General features: G+C 48.5%; 1 protein-coding gene across 2 annotated transcripts in view; it reads right to left on the reverse strand.

The window, feature by feature from the left end:
- LOC128684910 (uncharacterized) overlaps window positions 1–13,117 on the reverse strand; it is a 110,460-nt gene extending 97,343 nt beyond the window's left edge. For both annotated transcript variants that reach the window (XM_053771259.2, XM_053771257.2), the window contains exon 1: window positions 12,819–13,117. The gene's annotated coding sequence lies outside the window, so the exon portion shown is untranslated. The remainder of the gene's footprint in view (window positions 1–12,818) is intronic.
- Between the last annotated feature and the right edge of the window lie 8,045 nt (window positions 13,118–21,162).

Here is a 21,162-nt window from a genome sequence, read left to right on the forward strand (position 1 = left end):
GGCACTAAAAAACCTCTCCCTCTTGAGTGGCTGTGGCTACCCAGGTTTTCCCATGGCCTGGATGTTTTGTATCTTTTTGTCCCCTTTAGATGGTATGCCTGGCAATTTAAGTTATAGCACAGTCTTTCCTGTACTGAAGAGGTACACATTTCAGGGTGAAAAAGCTTACAGGAAGGGAGTTTGCATTTTCCTGTTGTCATATGGGCATGGCATTTTCTAGGGTGGTCATAGTTGCACGTCCCATCTGTTTTTCCAGATTTCCCATGCCAGCAGATACCAAGTGCATAGTATGTGCACAGGCTTGGTTTCCGCTTGCCTTGGGTTTCTGTGACTGTATTCCCTGTTGGTGCATGTTTCCCTGTCTTACTTCTATCCTCCCTAGCACCAACAATGGAGCTCCCACCAGTTGTTTTTGGTAATTTATCCTCACTATTGCTATTGGAGTCCTCTTGTTTGCTATTTCCTGCGGAATTTCTAGTTTGCAATATTGGTTTTATCTTATCTTTGACTACACTTGTTTCCCTACTATGGCTCCTGTCCCCTATGAGGTCATTTATATGTATTCCTTCCTGCGTATAATTCCCGACTACCTGGACAAAATCTCCAGCTTCACCATTACTGTCTCCCAGGACAGTATCTCCAGCTTCACCATTTCTGTCTCCCAGGACAGCACCTCCAGCTTCACCATTACTGTCTCCCAGGACAGCACCTCCAGCTTCACCATTACTGTCTCCCAGGACAGCACCTCCAGCTTTACTATTACTGTCTCCCAGGACATCACCTCCAGCCTTACAGTTTGTGACTACATGGCCAGTATCAAGGGCAGTACCATTCAGCCCAGACTTTTTATGTTCCCATCTGTTGTAGAAAGCTTCCAGGTTTTCTATGAAAGCAGCTTTGATGTTGTCCCTGTGTGTGTGTGTGTGTGTGTGGTGTGTGTGTGTATGTGTGTGTGTATGTGTGTGTGTGCGGTATTCCATCATGACTCATCAATAATAATATATGTTGTATTATCACTGGTGATATCACTCACAGCGTTCTGTTACATCTTAGTGATCTTCCACTCTCTACCATCTTCCACTCTCTACCATCTTCCACTCTCTACCATCTTCCACTCTCTACCATCTTCCACTCTCTACCATCTTCCACTCTCCACCATCTTCCACTCTCCACCATCTTCCACTCTCTACCATCTTCAGCTCCACTCATGAAGAACTGCAATATTCTGTTACCTCAGTTCATGACTGTTACCTCAGTTCACGACTGTTGCTTCAGTTCACGACTGTTACTGCAGTTCACGACTGTTGCTTCAGTTCACGACTGTTACCTCAGTTTGCAACTGTTACCTCAGTTCACAACTGTTACCTCAGTTCACGACTGTTACTGCAGTTCACGACTGTTGCTTCAGTTCACGACTGTTACCTCAGTTCACGACTGTTACCGCAGTTCACGACTGCTGCTTCAGTTCACGACTGTTACCTCAGTTCACGACTGTTACTGCAGTTCACGACTGTTGCTTCAGTTCACGACTGTTACCTCAGTTCACGACTGTTACCGCAGTTCACGACTGCTGCTTCAGTTCACGACTGTTACCTCAGTTCACGACTGTTACTGCAGTTCACGACTGTTGCTTCAGTTCACAACTGTTACCTCAGTTCACGACTGTTACCTCAGTTCACAACTGTTATTCCTTGTTATCCTTGTTCTTTATCTATTATTTCACGATAGTTTATGACCTTACATGTGGAGAAATAAGGTCATGTGACCATATATAGGGTCCCTCCCATCTATCAGCCAACATAACTATCTTCATTCGTTTACCACCTTCCATCCTGACTATGCTTTTAGCTCTGACATTGATTCTATACGTATTAATTGGCCCTTTTTCTATTTTGCTGCATACTCCATTTTGAAATCTATTACCTAGATAGGCAGTATACCATCTGAGTGTACACACAAACACACACACACACACACACACACACACACACACACACACACACACACACACACACACACACACACACACACATACACACACACACACACACAACATACAGATGGTAGCGACCCGCATCCTCGTGTTTGGAATTGCAACATAATGCAAAGAGCTGAATGTAGGGACCTGAGGGGTGACCAGGCCTTTCATCTGGTTAACTGTTGCTTCATGCAGTTGTGAGTCCTAAGCCAGGGTCTGGCAGGACCTGACCTGGCGTTATTACACTGTGTATTTGGATGTGTATTTATGTATGTATATATGTGTACTCCGATGCTGACTTTGCAGATTCGAATCCTGCTGTGGACTGAGACAGACTGTTGACATGTGATCGAATTATGCTGAAATTAAATTGAATCTCATGCGGTATGGGTTTCCCAGTAAGCTGAGTGACGTCACACAAGCTTCATAATAAGCTGGGTGACCACACGAGCTCTACCTGGATGGCAGCCAACAAACTCAATATTCTTCACTGATGTTTGACAATAAAGTTCCATACACTCGACTCAACATGAAAATAAAATATTCAAAGAGAGATAGACAAGACGAGATGTTCTTAATTCAAGACTGGCGTCCAACACGCATGTCTAAGACAGCGTCCAACACGCATGTCTAAGACAGCGTCCAACACGCATGTCTAAGACAGCGTCCAACACGCATGTCTAAGACAGCGTCCAACACGCATGTCCAAGACAGCGTCCAACAAGCATGTCTAAGACAGCGTCCAACACGCATGATTAGACAGCGTCCAACACCGTGGACATGTCATCAAGAATGCGTGACTCTGTTACCCAAACCACATTACTATGTGGTAGTCTGTGATCTATACCTACCTGACAGTATCTGTGGTAGTCTGTGATCTATACCTACCTGACAGTATCTGTGGTAGTCTGTGATCTATACCTACCTGACAGTATCTGTGGTAGTCTGTGATCTATACCTACCTGACAGTATCTGTGGTAGTCTGTGATCTATACCTACCTGACAGTATCTGTGGTAGTCTGTGATCTATACCTACCTGACAGTATCTGTGGTAGTCTGTGATCTATACCTACCTGACAGTATCTGTGGTAGTCTGTGATCTATACCTACCTGACAGTATCTGTGGTAGTCTGTGATCTATACATACCTGACAGTATCTGTGCTTGGGGATCCACTACAATAACTCACCCTAAGCCTCTTTTTCCCCAACAGAGATTAGCTGTTAGAGTAATCACCTAATTAGGTTCCAGACAGCACAAACACCTTCACTTCTGCTACTGTGCATTACAAAGAACACTACAACGCCAGCTCCTCGACGAGTCTTCATACACAGCTTCAACACTGGGATGCCTCACCACCTCACCTTGGACAGTATTTAAGAGGCACGTAAGTTCCCCCGGTCTTCTAATAACATGTTCATTTTCCCACTATAATCTACCTCGTCCATAATTATTATCACATTTGCTTCGTTTGTCTCGTAAGATCAAGTCCAGGATCTTTACTGGTATAACCTAACAGATCTTTGATGATAGTTGTGTTGTAGAGGTGTAAGCTTTGCTGTTGTAGAGCTGTAAGCTTCGCTGTTGTAGAGGTGTGACCTTCGCTGTTGTAGAGGTGTAAGCTTCGCTGTTGCAGAGGTGTGAGCTTCGCTGTTGTAGAGGTGTAAGCTGTGCTCAGACCTCTACAACACAACTGTTTCCTCACTAAGATACCCAACTGTTGCACATGTGTCTTAATCATCAACTTATACCTTACCTTTGATATGCCTTTGAACAGTTCCGAGAGTGTCACTACTCTCGGAGCCCGGCCATGGGCCAGGCTCGTCTGGTGCTTACCTGGGCAACCAGCCTGTTGCTGGTGGACTTGTGGGTATTTTATACTATTTTCAACACAATAAGCTGTGTGATCCACTCAAGCTTTCCTACAAGCTGGGGAGTTAGAGCTTATTAAAGTAAGCGTATAGGATAACTACTGGGCTAATAATAACGCTTGTTATTTTAAGTTACATAAACCACACACACGAGGAAAATTAAGCTGGTTCATCCAGTAAGCTTTTACGATAAGCTGGGTGACACACAAGCTTGTTTTATTACGTTAAATAACTTTATAATTGTAAGAAGTGACATGTGACCCCTTGCAACATCACACACACACACACACACACACACACACACACACACACACACACACACACACACACACACACACACACACACACACACACACAGTGCTGGAGCACTTAGAACGGTATGGACTCCTACATGACAATCAGCACGGCTTCAAGGAACGAAAATCCTGTATCACAAACCTACTGGAGTTCTATGGACAAGGTAACAGAAGTGAGACAGGAGAGAGAGTAGTCAAGAGAAAGCGGACCTCTTGGGCGAACACTTTGCTACCAAAATGTAAGTTCCTGATCCAGCAAGGGACCCTCCTTGGCTAGCTGCAAGAACTGTGTCAAAACTGTCAGTGGTGACAATAAGGCAGGAGGAGGTGCATTTCCTTCTTAAATCGCTTGACAAGTTGAGCCCAAGATTGCTGAGATGTGCAGACCAGCTAGCAGCACCTCTAACTCTCATCTTTCAGCACTGCCTAGTACAGTGTAAATGGCCCTCTCTGTGGAAAGAGGCAAATGTAGTCCCTGTTTACAAAAAGAAGAGCAGAGCAGAAATCAGCAACTACAGACCAGTGTCACTCCTGTCAATCACTGGCAAGATCCTTGAGACAATAATCTCAAGACAAATGATGGAGTTTTTTGACTACCACTCACTACTTTATGACCGTCAATATGGTTTCAGGAAAGGTTACTCTGCTGCTGATCTGTTATTAAACCTCTCCATTAAATAGCACCAGTCACTGGATGAATCCAAAGTCAGTTGTGTGGTAGCACTGGACATTGCTGGTGCTTTCGACTGGGTGTGGCACCAGGGCCTCTTAGCAAAACTGCAAGCACTGGGAATTGCAGGCTCTACGCTATGTCCCCTCAGTGATTACCTTCATGGTAGATCTCAAAGGGTAGTTCTCAGTGGAACAGAATCAGCAAGACATCCTATTGGGGCAAGTGTTATACAAGGAAGCGTGCTGGGACCATTGTTATGGAATGTCTACTTCAGTGACCTTCTTCATCTCATTCCAGAATCCCATGCATATGCAGACGACTGTACACTGACATTCACTTATCCAAGAAAAGAAATACCAGCTGTTCTAAGCTACATAAATCACCAGCTAAGAGCTATATCAGCTTGGGGAAACAGATGGCAAGTAACATTTGCACCTGAGAAACACAAATGATGATAGCCTCTAGGCACCATGATCGTAATGCAGGTGCAGTAGTAGGTATGAATGGGAGGGTGTTGGCACCTGGGGAAGAAGTTGATATCCTTGGGGTGAAATTTGACTCCAAACTGACCATGAAGAACCACGTTGTAAATCTTGCAAAGAAGGCAACCAGAAAGCTTACAACACTTCGCCCTGCTTGACAGTAGGGGTTGCAAGATTCTGTATGAGGCACAAGTACGCTCACACCTTGAGTATGCTCCACTTTCTTGGTTTACCTGCCCCCCCCCCCTCTCATCTGCGACTGCTTGACAGAGTAGAGAACAGAGCAAGACGCCTCATCTCTCGCCTGGACCCATCCTGGATAGATCTGTTATTTCAGCAGAGCCTTCAACACAGGAGGGATGTGGGTGGCCTTACCGTTATGTACAAGGCCAATATTGTCAAAGTACCACACTTAGATCCACTTCGAGGACAGCGAGACGCAAGCTTCTATACTACAAGACGGGCAGAAAGCAGCAACTTCATTCTGGCTGTACCCTTCTCCAGAACTTCACTCCATCTGAGATCATACATACCCAGGATGACTCGAGTATGGAACACATTCGTACAGCATAATGATGTCAACGAGATAAAGTCAGATGATCAGATGAAAATGCTGGCCCACAGATGGCTCCAACTTCATCCTGTTCCCTACTTGTATGTCTCATAACAATAAAAATACTTGTGTTTCATAACAATAAAAATGCTTTTAAATGAGCTGATGTAGGTAACAGCTCTTACCTTGTCAATAAAGTTAGGAATCCTTAACTTGTATATAGCTTGTCAATTAGGCTAGGGATCCTTAACCTAACCTTGTCAAACCCTATGTAAAGAGAGAGAGAGAGAGCGAGAGAGAGAGTGTGAGAGAGAGAGAGAGAGAGAGAGAGAGAGAGAGAGAGAGAGAGAGAGAGAGAGAGAGAGAGAGAGAGAGAGAGAGAGAGAGAGAGAGAGAGACAGACAGACAGACAGACAGACAGACAGACAGACAGACAGACAGACAGACAGACAGGCAGATATGACACAGCAACCAGGGGACACAATTGGAAGTAGAAGACTGAGGTGAATCACAGGGATGTTAGGAAGTATTTCTTCAGTCATACAGTTGTCAGGAAGTGAAATAATCTGAAGAGTGATGTAGTGGAGGCAGGATCCATACATAGCAATAAGATGTATGATAAAGCTCATGGAACGGGGAGGGAGTGACCTAGTGGCGGTCAAAGAAGAGGCGGGCCCAGGAGCTGTGAATCGACCCCTGGAACCACAACTAGGTGAGTATAACTAGGTGAGTACACACACACACACACACACACACACACCCGGAGGTGTAAGATTTGTCCCCCATGCTGTGGGTACAGAAATAACATCACACCATCAACCCACCACTAGTACCACCATCAACCCACAACTAGTACCACCATCAACCCACCACTACTACCACCATCAACCCACCACTACTACCACCATCAACCCACCACTAGTACCACCATCAACCCACCACTAGTACCACCATCAACCCACAACTAGTACCACCATCAACCCACCACTACTACCACCATCAACCCACCACTACTACCACCATCAACCCACCACTAGTACCACCATCAACCCACCACTAGTACCCACCACTACTACCACCATCAACCCACCACTACTACCACCATCAACCCACCACTACTACCACCATCAACCCACCACTACTACCACCATCAACCCACCACCACCACTACCACCATCAACCCACCACCACCACTACCACCATCAACCCACCACCACCACCATCAACCCACCACCACCACTACCACCATCAACCAACCACCACCACCATCAACCCACCACCATCAACTCACCACCATCAACCCACCACCACTACCACCATCAACCCACCACCATCAACTCACCACCATCAACCCACCACCACTACCACTATCAACTCACCATCACCACTATCAACCCAACACCACCACCACCATCAACCCACCACCACCACCATCAACCCACCACCACCACTACCACCATCAACCCACCACCACCACTACCACCATCAACCCACCACCACCACTACCACCATCAACCCACCATCACCACTACCATCAACCCACCACCACCACCACCATCAACCCACCACCACCACTACCACCATCAACCCACCACCACCACTACCATCAACCCACCACCACTACCAAGATCAACCCACCACCACCACTACCACCATCAACCCACCACCACCACTACCACCACTAACCCACCACCACCACCATCAACCCACCACCACCACCATCAACCCACCACCACCACTACCACCATCAACCCACCACCACCACTACCACCATCAACCCACCACCACCAACACTACCACCATCAACCCACCACCACCACTACCACCACCAACCCACCACCACCACCATCAACCCACCACCACCACCATCAACCCACCACCAACACTACCACCATCAACCCACCACCACAACCATCAACCCACCACCACCACTACCACCATCAACCCACCACCATCAACCCACCACCACCACTACCACCATCAACCCACCACCACCACCACCACCACCACTACCACCATCAACCCACCACCACTACCACCATCAACCCACCACCACCACTACGACCATCAACCCACCACCACCACCATCAACCCACCACCACCACTACCACCATCAACTCACCACCACCACCATCAACCCACCACCACCACTACCACCATCAACCCACCACCACCACTACCACCATCAACCCACCACCACTACCACCATCAACCCACCACCACCACTACCACCATCAACCCACCACCACCACTACCACCATCAACCCACCACCACCACTACCACCATCAACCCACCACCACCACTACCACCATCAACCCACCACAACCACTACCACCATCAACCCAATACCACCACCACTACCACCATCAACCCACCACCACCACTACGACCATCAACCCACCACCACCACCATCAACCCACCACCACCACTACCACCATCAACTCACCACCACCACCATCAACCCACCACCACCACTACCACCATCAACCCACCACCACCACTACCACCATCAACCCACCACCACCACTACCACCATCAACCCACCACCACCACTACCACCATCAACCCACCACCACCACTACCACCATCAACCCACCACCACCACTACCACCATCAACCCACCACCACCACTACCACCATCAACCCACCACAACCACTACCACCATCAACCCAATACCACCACCACTACCACCATCAACCCACCACCACCACTACCACCATCAACCCTCCACCACCACTACCACCATCAACCCACCACCACCACTACCACCATCAACCCACCACCACCATCAACCCACCACCACTACCACCATCAACCCACCACCACCACCACTACCACCATCAACCCACCACCACCACCACCATCAACCCACCACCACCACTACCACCATCAACCCACCACCACTACCACCATCAACCCACCACCACTACCACCATCAACCCACCGCCACCACCACCATCAACCCACCACCACCACCACTACCACCATCATCCCACCACCACTACCACCATCAACCCACCACCACCACCACCACTACCACCATCAACCCACCACCACCACCACCATCAACCCACCACCACCACCACTACCACCATCAACCCACCACCACTACCACCATCAACCCACCACCACCACTACCACCATCAACCCACCACCACCACCACTACCATCATCAACCCACCACCATCACTACCACCATCAACCCACCACCACCATCAACCCACCACCACCACTACCACCATCAACCCACCACCACTACCACCATCAACCCACCACCACCACTACCACCATCAACCCACCACCACCATAAACCCACCACCACCACCACTACCACTATCAATCCACCACCATCACTACCACCATCAACCCACCACCACCATCAACACACCACCACCATCAACCCACCACCACCACCACTACCACCATCATCCCACCACCACTACCACCATCATCCCACCACCACTACCACCATCAACCCACCACCACCACCACTACCACCATCAACCCACCACCACCACCACCACCATCATCAACCCACCACCACCACCACCATCACCACCACCATCAACCCACCACCACCATCAACCCACCACCACCACCACCACTACCACTATCAACACACCACCATCACTACCACCATCAACCCACCACCACCATCAACCCACCACCACCACTACCACCATCAACCCACCACCACCACTACCACCATCAACCCACCACCACCACTACCACCATCAACCCACCACCACCACTACCACAATCAACCCACCACCACCACTACCACCATCAACCCACCACCACCACCATCAACCCACCACCACAACTACCACCATCAACCCACCACCACCACTACCACCATCAACCCACCACCACCACTACCACCATCAACCCACCACCACCACTACCACCATCAACCCACCACCACCACTACCACCATCAACCCACCACCACCACCATCAACCCACCACCACCACCATCAACCCACCACCACCACTACCACCATCAACCCACCACCACCACCATCAACCCACCACCATCAACTCACCACCATCAACCCACCACCATTACCACCATCAACCCACCCTTACCACCATCAACCCACCACCACCACCATCAACCCACCACCACTACCACTATCAACTCACCATCACCACCATCAACCCAACACCACCACCACCATCAACCCACCACCACCACCATCAACCCACCACCACCACTACCACCATCAACCCACCACCACCACTACCACCATCAACCCACCACAACCACTACCACCATCAACCCACCATCACCACTACCATCAACCCACCACCACCACCACCATCAACCCACCACCACCACTACCACCATCAACCCACCACCACCACTACCATCAACCCACCACCACTACCAAGATCAATCCACCACCACCACTACCACCATCAACCCACCACCACCACTACCACCATCAACCCACCACCACCAATACCACCACTAACCCACCACCACCACCATCAACCCACCACCACCACCATCAACCCACCACCACCACTACCACCATCAACCCACCACCACCACTACCACCATCAACCCACCACCACCAACACTACCACCATCAACCCACCACTACCACCACCAACCCACCACCACCACCATCAACCCACCACCACCACCATCAACCCACCTCCAACACTACCACCATCAACCCACCACCACAACCATCAACCCACCACCACCACTACCACCATCAACCCACCACCATCAACCCACCACCACCACTACCACCATCAACCCACCACCACCACCACTACCACCATCAACCCACCACCACTACCACCATCAACCCACCACCACCACTACGACCATCAACCCACCACCACCACCATCAACCCACCACCACCACTACCACCATCAACTCACCACCACCACCATCAACCCACCACCACCACTACCACCATCAACCCACCACCACCACTACCACCATCAACCCACCACCACTACCACCATCAACCCACCACCACCACTACCACCATCAACCCACCACCACCACTACCACCATTAACCCACCACCACCACTACCACCATCAACCCACCACCACCACTACCACCATCAACCCACCACAACCACTACCACCATCAACCCAATACCACCACCACTACCACCATCAACCCACCACCACCACTACCACCATCAACCCTCCACCACCACTACCACCATCAACCCACCACCACCACTACCACCATCAACCCACCACCACCATCAACCCACCACCACTACCACCATCAACCCACCACCACCACCACTAGCACCATCAACCCACCACCACCACCACTACCACCATCAACCCACCACCACCACCATCAACCCACCACCACCACTACCACCATCAACCCACCACCACTACCACCATCAACCCACCACCACCACCACTACCACCATCAACCCACCACCACCACCACCATCAACCCACCACCACCACCACCACTACCACCATCATCCCACCACCACTACCACCATCAACCCACCACCACCACCACCACTACCACCATCAACCCACCACAACCACCACCATCAACCCACCACCACCACCACTACCACCATCAACCCACCACCACTACCACCATCAACCCACAACCACCACTACCACCATCAACCCACCACCACCACCACTACCATCATCAACCCACCACCATCACTACCACCATCAACCCACCACCACCATCAACCCACCACCACCACTACCACCATCAACCCACCACCACTACCACCATCAACCCACCACCACCACTACCACCATCAACCCACCACCACCATAAACCCACCACCACCACCACTACCACTATCAATCCACCACCATCACTACCACCATCAACCCACCACCACCATCAACACACCACCACCATCAACCCACCACCACCACCACTACCACCATCATCCCACCACCACTACCACCATCATCCCACCACCACTACCACCATCAACCCACCACCACCACCACTACCACCATCAACCCACCACCACCACCACCACCATCATCAACCCACCACCACCACCACTACCACCATCAACCCACCACCACCATCAACCCACCACCACCACCACCACTACCACTATCAACACACCACCATCACTACCACCATCAACCCACCACCACCATCAACCCACCACCACCACTACCACCATCAACCCACCACCACCACTACCACCATCAACCCACCACCACCACTACCAACATCAACCCACCACCACCACTACCACAATCAACCCACCACAACCACTACCACCATCAACCCACCACCACCACTACCACAATCAACCCACCACCACCACTACCACAATCAACCCACCACCACCACTACCACCATCAACCCACCACCACCACTACCACAATCAACCCACCACCACCACTACCACCATCAACCCACCACCACCATCAACCCACCACCACCACCACCACCATCAACCCACCACCACCACTACCACCATCAACCCACCACCACCATCAACCCACCACCACCACTACCACCATCAACCCACCACCACCATCAACCCACCACCACCACTACCACCATCAACCCAACACCACCACCACCACCATCAACCCACCACCACCACCACCATCAACCCACCACCACCACCACTACCACCATCAACCCACCACCACTACCACCATCAACCCACCACCACCATCAACCCACCACCACCACCATCAACCCACCACCACCACCACTACCACCATCAACCCACCACCACCACCACCATCAACCCACCACCACCACTACCACCATCAACCCTCCACCACCACTACCACCATCAACCCACCACCACTACCACCATCAACCCACCACCACCACCATCAACCCACCACCACCACCACCACCATCAACCCACCACCACCACCACCATCAACCCACCACCACCATCAACCCACCACCACCATCAACCCACCACCACCATCAACCCACCACTAACACTCTACTTACCTTCAATATTCCACCACTAGTCATCATTCAACGTACTCATCAATGCTTCATATTTCGCATCACTAAACCAACCTCACATACATCCATTTACATTATCATTGTTTCTCTCAATGTATTTACAAATCGTATTTTCACATCGTAATTTGTTTATCATGATTTATTTCGTTATCATTTTGATGTGATGATTGAAACACTAGTGAGAAGCTCAGGAGACGAGAGATAAACAGTGTGGGGGAGGATGCTGCATCTCGGCTGCTGTGTTAGGATGCTCTCCCCTCGCACGCTCTGTGATAACTGCAGCTTTTCTCTCTCTCTTTCTCTCTCCCTCCCTCTTCCCGCCCTCCCTCTTCCCTCCATCCCACTTACCTCCCTCCCTCCCTCAGCCTCCGCCCGTCTCTGGTAACTTGGCAACCCTCGTGCAGGTCCTGCGCCATCAGTGTTATCACCTACCACCACCAACTTTATACTCGCCCCTCAAAGTACTTACACTACTACACCTGTATTTACTTTCTCAGATGTGCACACTGTATGTTGTACACTGTATGTTGCACACCGTATGTTGCACACTGTGTGCTGCACACTGTATGTTGCACACTGTATGTTGCACACTGTGTTGCACACCGTATGTTGCACACTGTGTGCTGCACACTGTATGTTGCACACTGTATGTTGCACACTGTGTTGCACACTGTATGTTGCACACTGTGTGCTGCACACTGTATGTTGCACACTGTATGTTGCACACTGTATGTTGCACACTGTGTGCTGCACACTGTATGTTGCACACTGTATGTTGCACACTGTATGTTGCACACTGTATGTTGCACACTGTATGTTGCACACTGTGTGTTGCACACTGTATGTTGCACACTGCGTGTTGCACACTGTATGTTGCACACTGTATGTTGCACACTGTGTGTTGCACAGTGTGCTGCACACTGTATGTTGCACACTGTATGTTGCACACTGTATGTTGCACGCTGTATGTTGCACACTGTATGTTGCACACTGTATGTTGCACACTGTGTGTTGCACACTGTATGTTGCACACTGTATGTTGCACACTGTGTGCTGCACACTATGTTGCACACTGTATGTTGCACACTGTGTTGCACACTGTATGTTGCACACTGTGTGCTGCACACTGTATGTTGCACACTGTATGTTGCACACTGTATGTTGCACACTGTATGTTGCACACTGTATGTTGCACAGTGTATGTTGCACACTGTATGTTGCACAATGTATGTTGCACACTGTATGTTGCACACTGTATGTTGCACACTGTATGTTGCACACTGTATGTTGCACACTGTGTGTTGCACACTGTGTGTTGCACACTGTGTGTTGCACACTGTATGTTGCACACTGTATGTTGCACACTGTATGTTGCACACTGTATGTTGCACACTGTGTGCTGCACACTGTGTGCTGCACATTGTATGCTGCACACTGTATGTTGCACACTGTATGTTGCACACTGTATGTTACACACTGTATGTTGCACACGGTATGTTGCACACTGTGTGCTGCACACTGTATGTTGCACACTGTGTGCTGCACATTGTATGCTGCACACTGTATGTTGCACACGGTATGTTGCACACTGTGTGCTGCACACTGTATGTTGCACGCTGTGTGCTGCACACTGTGTGTTGCACACTGTATGTTGCACACTGTATGTTGCACACTGTATGTTGCACACTGTGTGCTGCACACTGTGTGTTGCACACTGTATGTTGCACACTGTATGTTGCACACTGTATGTTGCACACTGTGTGCTGCACACTGTGTTGCACACTGTATGTTGCACACTGTATGTTGCACACTGTATGTTGTACACTGTGTGTTGCACACTGTGTACTGCACACTGTATGTTGCACACTGTATGTTGCACACTGTATGTTGCACACTGTGTGTTGCACACTGTATGTTGCACACTGTATGTTGCACACTGTATGTTGTACACTGTGTGTTGCACACTGTGTGCTGCACACTGTATGTTGCACACTGTATGTTGCACACTGTATGTTGCACACTGTGTGCTGCACATTGTATGTTGCACGTTGTGTGTTGCACACTGTATGTTGCACACTGTATGTTGCACACTGTGTGCTGCACACTGTATGTTACACACTGTGTGCTGCACACTGTTGCACACTGTATGTTGGACACTATGTTGCACACTGTGTGCTGCACACTGTGTGTTGCACACTGCATGTTGCACACTGTATGTTGCACACTGTGTGCTGCACACTGTGTGTTGCACACTGTATGTTGCACACTGTATGTTGTACACTGTATGTTGCACACTGTGTGTTGCACACTGTGTGCTGCACAGTGTATGTTGCACACTGTGTGTTGCACACTGTGTGCTGCACACTGTATGTTGGACACTGTATGTTGCACACTGTATGTTGCACACTGTGTGTTGCACACTGTGTGCTGCACACTGTATGTTGCACACTGTGTGTTGCACACTGTATGTTGCACACTGTATGTTGCACACTGTGTGTTGCACACTGTATGTTGCGCACTGTGTGTTGCACACTGTGTGCTGCACACTATATGTTGCACACTGTATGCTGCACACTGTATGTTGCACACTGTGTGCTGCACACTGTGTGTTGCACACTGTGTTCTGCACACTGTATGTTGCACACTGTATGTTGCACACTGTATGTTGCACACTGTATGCTGCACACTGTGTGCTGCACACTATATGTTGCACACTGTGTGCTGCACACTGTGTGCTGCACACTGTGTTCTGCACACTGTATGTTGCACACTGTGTGCTGCACACTGTGTGCTGCACACTGTGTGCTGCACACTGTATGTTGCACACTGTGTGTTGCACACTGTGTGTTGCACACTGTATGTTGCACACTGTGTGCTGCACGCTGTGTGCTGCACACTGTATGTTGCACACTGTATGTTGCACACTGTATGTTGCACACTGTGTGCTGCACACTGTGTGCTGCACACTGTGTGCTGCACACTGTATGTTGCACACTGTGTTGCACACTGTGTGTTGCACACTGTGTGTTGCACACTGTATGTTGCACACTGTGTGCTGCACGCTGTGTGCTGCACACTGTATGTTGCACACTGTGTGCTGCACGCTGTGTGCTGCACACTGTATGTTGCACACTGTATGTTGCACACTGGATGTTGCACACTGTGTGCTGCACACTGTGTGCTGCACACTGTATGTTGCACACTATGTTGCACAGTGTGTTGCACACTGTATGTTGCACACTGTATGTTGCACACTGTGTGCTGCACACTGTGTGCTGCACACTGTATGTTGCACACTGTGTGTTGCACACTGTGTGTTGCACACTGTATGTTGCACACTGCGTGTTGCACACTGTGTGCTGCACGCTGTGTGCTGCACACTGTATGTTGCACACTGTATGTTGCACACTGTGTGCTGCACACTGTGTGTTGCACACTGTATGTTGCACACTGTGTGCTGCACACTGTGTGTTGCACACTGTATGTTGCACACTGTATGCTGCACACTGTGTGTTGCACACTGTATGTTGCACACTGTGTGCTGCACACTGTATGTTGCACACTGTATGCTGCACACTGTGTGTTGCACACTGTATGTTGCACACTGTATGTTGCACACTGTGTGTTGCACACTGTGTGCTGCACAGTGTGTGCTGCCAAACTTGTACTCAAGAATATCAGTCTAGATACATCACTTTGTCTGGATCTTATTTTGAGTTATGTTGGTGGGTAATTGACATATATATTACTACGTATGATAATTTATGCAAGTATAATGTCTACCTGTACCTAAATAAACTTACACCGTACACCTACTGTAGGACGGCCACCTCCATCTCTGTACTCTTGTAAGTTTATTTAAGTACACATAAGTGCAATTATTACACATAATATAAATTCCCGAACAGGATGACCCAGAGAAGTCAATTTTGTGTCCATCTCAGCACTTCGACTTCACTTAAAACACTGTTTTAAAGAACAAAGTATTCTTGGCAAGTGGTAAGCAAGTGACATGAAGCCTTAATGACTCTCGTCTAGTAAATGGACTGTAAACTCCATTAACTAAACCAATCTAACACACCACACGTACACACACACACACACTTCAAAAGTGATGACTACACAGGCATGAGGCAGTCCTTGTATGAGGTGCAGTGGGAAAGAGAACCAGAGGGAAAAACAGACAGTGAGATGAAGTATGTGGCCAGAAAATTAAGAGAAACAGAGAAGTTCGTACCAAGGGGCAACAGAAAGAATGGGGAGACCAGTGCCCATGGCATACCCTGAGTTGTGGAAAGATCAAAGACAGATGTCCTAGAGCATTGATAAAGTATAAACGGTAAAGAACCCAGGAAAACAGGGAGTTGAGCTGGAGAGCAAGAAATGAATACAAATGAATGATGAGAGAGGCCCAGAGGCAATACGAGAATGTTATAACATCAAAACCATATCCGACCCAAAGTTGTTATAGTCACATCAGAAGGAAAACAATAGTCAAGGACCAGGTAATTAGGTTGATAAATTAGACACATGTGCAACCCTTGGGTATTAGGTAAGACACATATGCAACAGTTAGGTATCTTTATTATGAAACGTTTCGCCTACACAGTAGGCTTCTTCAGTCAAGTACAGAAAAGTTGATAGAAGCAGAAGATACTTGAAGACGATGTAATCAGTCCATCACCCTTAAAGTTTTGAGGTGGTCAGTCCCTCAGTCTGGAGAAGAGCATTGTTCCATAGTATGAAACAATATGGAGAAGAAGTGACAGGATGGAGCCTTTTTATAGCGCCGAGAGGTGAGACGTAGGCCACTAGGAGAGGTAAGAACTCAGATGTTGAAAGGTCAGGTCCCTCTCAAATCCAGCCCCTCTCACTAGTGGAAGTTGTTGAAGTTGATTGCAGGTCTGTACCAAGATACCCTTGTGTTGCAGTGTCTGACAGATTGAACATTAAAATGGTATAAAATACCGACAGGTTGTTAGGTAAGACACATATGCAACAGTTAGGTATCTTTATTATGAAACGTTTCGCCTACACAGTAGGCTTCTTCAGTCAAGTACAGAAATGGTATTTTATACCATTTTAATGTTCAATCTGTCAGACACTGCAACACAAGGGTATCTTGGTACAGACCTGCAATCAACTTCAACAACTTCCACTAGTGAGAGGGGCTGGATTTGAGAGGGACCTGACCTTTCAACATCTGAGTTCTTACCTCTCCTAGTGGCCTACGTCTCACCTCTCGGCGCTATAAAAAGGCTCCATCCTGTCACTTCTTCTCCATATTGTTTCATACTATGGAACAATGCTCTTCTCCAGACTGAGGGACTGACCACCTCAAAACTTTAAGGGTGATGGACTGATTACATCGTCTTCAAGTATCTTCTGCTTCTATCAACTTTTCTGTACTTGACTGAAGAAGCCTACTGTGTAGGCGAAACGTTTCATAATAAAGATACCTAACTGTTGCATATGTGTCTTACCTAACAACCTGTCGGTATTTTATACCATTTTAATGTTCAATCTGTCAGACACTGCAACACGAGGGTATCTTGGTACAGACCTGCAATCAACTTCAACAACTTCCACTAGTGAGAGGGGCTGGATTTGAGAGGGACCTGACCTTTCAACATCTGAGTTCTTACCTCTCCTAGTGGCCTACGTCTCACCTCTCGGCGCTATAAAAAGGCTCCATCCTGTCACTTCTTCTCCATATTGTTTCATACTATGGAACAATGCTCTTCTCCAGACTGAGGGACTGACCACCTCAAAACTTTAAGGGTGATGGACTGATTACATCGTCTTCAAGTATCTTCTGCTTGTTAGGTAAGACACATATGCAACAGTTAGGTATCTTTATTCCGAAACGTTTCGCCTACACAGTAGGCTTCTTCAGTCGAGTACAGAAAAGTTGATAGAAGCAGAAGATTGATGGTCTGTACCAAGATACCCTTGTGTTGCAGTGTCTGACAGAATGAACACCAAAATGGTACAAAATACCGACAGATTGTTAGGTACAGGAGGGTCAGGGGAGACATGATAACGACATATAAAATACTGCGCAGAATAGACACGGTGGACAAAGACAGGATGTTCCAGAGATGGGACACATACACAAGAGGTCACAATTGGAAGTTGAAGACTCAGATGAATCAAAGGGATGTTAGGAAGTATTTCTTCAGTCATAGAGTAGTCAAGTCGTGGAATAGTCTAGAAAGTGAAGTAGTGGAGGCGGGAACCATACATAGTTTTAAGGCGAGGTATGATAAAGCTCATGGAGCAGGGAGAGAGAGGACCTAGTAGCAATCAGTGAAGAGGCGGGGCCAGGAGCTATGACTCGACCCCTGCAACCACAAATAGGTGAGTACAAAATAGGTGAGTTCTGCTGTAGTTAACCTCCGTCACATCACACTGCTGTAGTTAACCTCCGTCACATCACACTGCTGTAGTTAACCTCCGTCACATAACACTGCTGTAGTTAACCTCCGTCACATCACACTGCTGTAGTTAACCTCCGTCACATCACACTGCTGTAGTTAACCTCCGTCATACCACACTGCTGTAGTTAACCTCCGTCACATCACACTGCTGTAGTTAACCTCCGTCACATCACACTGCTGTAGTTAACCTCCGTCACATCACACTGCTGTAGTTAACCTCCGTCACATCACACTGCTGTAGTTAACCTCCGTCACATCACACTGCTGTAGTTAACCTCCGTCACATCACACTGCTGTAGTTAACCTCCGTCATACCACACTGCTGTAGTTAACCTCCGTCACATCACACTGCTGTAGTTAACCTCCGTCACATCACACTGCTGTAGTTTACCTCCGTCATACCACACTGCTGTAGTTAACCTCCGTCACATCACACTGCTGTAGTTAACCTCCGTCACATCACACTGCTGTAGTTAACCTCCGTCACATCACACTGCTGTAGTTAACCTCCGTCACATCACACTGCTGTAGTTAACCTCCGTCACATCACACTGCTGTAGTTAACCTCCGTCACATCACACTGCTGTAGTTAACCTCCGTCACATCACACTGCTGTAGTTTACCTCCGTCATACCACACTGCTGTAGTTAACCTCCGTCACATCACACTGCTGTAGTTAACCTCCGTCACATCACACTGCTGTAGTTAACCTCCGTCACATCACACTGCTGTAGTTAACCTCCGTCACATCACACTGCTGTAGTTAACCTCCGTCACATCACACTGCTGTAGTTAACCTCCGTCACATCACATTATGCTATATTACTGATGGCAAAAATCAGAAAGCAGCATTTTTCAGAGCATCTGATGTGTGTGTGTGTGTGTGTGTGTGTGTGTGTGTATGTGTGTGTGTGTATGTGTGTGTGTGTGTCTGTGTGTGTGTGTGTGTGTGTATGTGTGTGTGTGTGTGTGTATGTGTGTGTGTGTGTGTATGTGTGTGTGTGTGTGTGTGTGTATGTGTGTGTGTGTGTGTGTGTGTGTGTGTGTGTGTGTGTGTGTGTGTATGTGTGTGTGTGTGTATGTGTGTGTGTGTGTGTGTGTGTGTGTATGTGTGTGTGTGTGTGTGTGTGTGTGTGTGTGTGTGTGTGTGTGTGTGTATGTGTGTGTGTGTGTGTGTGTGTGTGTGTGTGTGTGTGTGTGTGTGTGTGTGTGTATGTGTGTGTGTGTGCGCGTGTATGTGTACTCACCTAATTGTGGTTGTAGGGGTCGATACTCAGCTCCTGGCCCCGCCTTTTCACTGAGTGCTACTAGGTCCCCTCTCTCCCTGCTCCATGAGCTTTATTATACCTCATCTTAAAGCTATGTATGGTTCTCTGAACCATTCATCTACAATCCTGTCTGACATTACCAACATCTTGGGATCTTAATACAGGGAATTCTTCAGTTGCCTAACCCTTGGTCACCACCTACTTCCACACTGGACAAATGTGTTACCACCTACGACTGCTGTACCTCTCCTGCCTACAGTATATAAGCTACTTCTTCACACATATGCTGTATTCTTTTCAAAATTGATGGACTGACTACATCGACTCAAGGCTGAGGGACTGATTACCTCAAACTCCTCCTGTTCTTCACCATTCTCCTTTGTATGGACTGATGAAGCCACTGTGTGGTGAAACGTTTCCTCAATAAAGATACCCAAGGGTTGAACATTAAAATGGTATAAAATACCGACAGGTTGTTAGGTAAGACACATATGCAACAGTTAGGTATCTTTATTATGAAACGTTTCGCCTACACAGTAGGCTTCTTCAGTCAAGTACAGAAAAGTTGATAGAAGCAGAAGATACAGCAGTGTGATGTGACGGAGGTTAACTACAGCA

The sequence above is a fragment of the Cherax quadricarinatus genome, chromosome 5, assembly GCF_038502225.1.
Source record: "Cherax quadricarinatus isolate ZL_2023a chromosome 5, ASM3850222v1, whole genome shotgun sequence".
In the NCBI taxonomy this organism is placed as follows: domain Eukaryota; kingdom Metazoa; phylum Arthropoda; class Malacostraca; order Decapoda; family Parastacidae; genus Cherax; species Cherax quadricarinatus.